The sequence below is a fragment of the Pinus tabuliformis genome, chromosome 2_2 (assembly GCF_031772625.1).
Source record: "Pinus tabuliformis cultivar Carrire ecotype Pingquan chromosome 2_2, CPIR1, whole genome shotgun sequence".
NCBI lineage: Eukaryota > Viridiplantae > Streptophyta > Pinopsida > Pinales > Pinaceae > Pinus > Pinus tabuliformis.
In genome coordinates, this window is record NC_142300.1 from 750,765,155 (window position 1) to 750,767,961 (window position 2,807).

Sequence of the window (2,807 nt, forward strand, 5' to 3'; positions counted from 1 at the left end):
ATCAATGTATGAATATATCTAAATCTTTTCAAGTTAACCATTAACTGCGATGGAAATTTGAAATGATTATGGATATTACGAAGAACATCACCATTCCATCAAAATGTATTACTGTATTACATATCACAACAAATATCACTTTAATTTCTCAATTCTCCTATCATGTGGCATACAATAGGCCCCTTAACAACTTAATACAATTGAATACTTCCTTACTAACATAGGATTTGACATAGAAGAGGAATTAATGAATTCAGTGGCGAATGATCCTCTCAACATGCAAACTTCTCCTTAAATCTAGGAAAAAGAAGGAAGGGATAGTGTAGATAAGGTAGAAGTTGATCAGATTCATGGAAGAGTACGAAAAAAGAAGGAATAACAAATAGGATTAGAAAAGGGCCATTGCACCAACAAACAATGGAACCTAGCGGCTCAAAAAAAATTGAATGGATGTTTCCAGTAAGATGTAGAAATGTTGGAGCAAAGGGTGGTAGACATCCTAATAGAGTAATAAGAAGTGTGCACATGATTGATAAATAGTGATATGAAAACAAAATATTTTGCAAAAAAATTGGAAGAGCCCATGAGTCTAGAAACAAGAGTTGACAAAGTAGAATAGAACCAAAAGAACATTACAAAGATGTGTACATCTTGGTAAAAATTTATGTGAAATCAAGTCCACCTTGAAAGGCTAGAATAGGAGAGGGATATTAGCATCCTAACAGTCCCAAACTCATGTGGTAGCTCAAAATTACCCTCATCAATAATGAAGAAGGTTAACAAGGTCAAGATGTGATAATGGACATATTATTTTTCATCTGTACAGAAATATTTGAGGATGATAGTAAACAATCAAAGAAGGGACAGAGAAAAACCACAAAAAATGTGTTTTTAGTTAGAATATTTCACACTTTGCAATAAATCTAAGATGCACATAGCCATTTTTGTAAATCAACAATTTTTATATTTGGACTCTAATAGCTCATCTGCATGCACATCAAAAGCGCTCTTTACTTTTTTCATTATGATGGTACAAAAAACAATCATATTGATCTGTAAACTATCATGGACATTCAACTAGATATTTTGCCACAATATATATGATAAACCTATACTTACAATTTGAAATCTATACTATGCAGATTATTTTTCTATAGGCTTCTAGATTTATTAAGTTACAATTTCATGCATGCAATATGTAAAACATATAAAATAGAGAACAATTAACAAAAATATAGTAACCCACAACCATAACAACACAATATATACCCTTGGACACCCTTTCAGGAGAAAACCTAGCTGGAAGGTGAAGCTACATAGCTCTCTTTATCTAAAAGGAAAATGGATGCAAGTAAAAAGAAGTGAGTCTTATGGCCCATGGGTTGCTAAAATTCACAAATCTTCTATATTTTCTCTCCCCCTATCCACTGTCAACTACTTACAGATACATGGAACAAAATTCACTTGAATAGAAGGGAACCCCTTTTCCTCTTGGTTGTCATGTTATAACATAACCCATTAACCTACTAGTGGTTAGAATTGACTCCTTTAACTCTTAACTAGAGTTAAAATATTGACTCTTCTATAGTGTTGTTCATCATGATCGTGTGGTTAGCCCATTTTCCATGAATAATAGGGGTGGATGTGGCATAGTCTTGAATTATGGTGGTCAAGATAGGAATGTCAACTTCTGAGTGATATAACTTTTGCATAAAAACTCTGATTGAGGTGATTCTTATGCCATTGGAAAGGTATTTATTTGTAGAATTGTAAAAAATGATGCCATAGTTAAGTGACAAAGTTTATCCCCAAAATATGTTGTTTCATGCCTCAAACTGCTCCCTAAAGGTTCTAGTGCACAAAACCCCCCCTTGGGTATTATCAGTAGAAATGGTCGTGAAAGTTGATTCCTCAAATTTTTCCACTCTGAAAGCATCAATATGGATGAAAAGAAATATAATGACATAATATGGATCAAACCTCCCCATTTTTTGAGGCTTCTAGTCGCAAAAAGCTTTTAATGAATGAGGTGAGGAAATTTTTCCTCCACCTTCTCTTGGCTGTACCATTTAGACTTGATTAGAAACTATCCTTTCAACCCATTCTACTAAAGTTCATGTTTCCCATGTCTTGTAGTTATAGAAATATTCTACAGAATTGTATACTCTATCAACTCTACCTGAGCATCTGTTGTCAAATCCTCTACAGAAGGCAAGATTTTTTCTTCTTCCTAATCTAGCATGGAAGCATCATAAAGTTTCAGATTCTCTACATTCACCACTGAGTAAATGATCATGTATGGGGGTACACTGAATCTATAGGCATTATCTCCAACCTTTTCTAGTATCTCAAAGGGACCATATCGTAGAGCATTTATTTTCTTACGAGGTCCCTTTATTCTCTCCTACTTCCCTACAATGAAAAAGGTGATTGGTGAGGATTGAAAAAGGTCACCATAAGCTCATTGGTGGTAACAGTCAAAATGGCTTCCATGACCAAAAACTGAACGTCACCAAAGGTGGCGTTGATAAAAATATAGGTGTTGTGGTGACATTCAAGGTTTGTCATGAATAATAATTATAATGATGGATAGTGACTATCACCATTTCATATGAACAACAACGATTTATGGTGACAGACCTTTCATGGCACTTACTATTGATGCACATATATGGTGAAATTTGTTGATTGTCACCTTTTCATATCTTGGTGAGGGTCGAAAAATTTCACCATAATCTCATTGGTGACGGTCACAATAACTTTCCTCACTAAAAATTGAATGTCACCAAAAGTATAAGTTTTGTGTT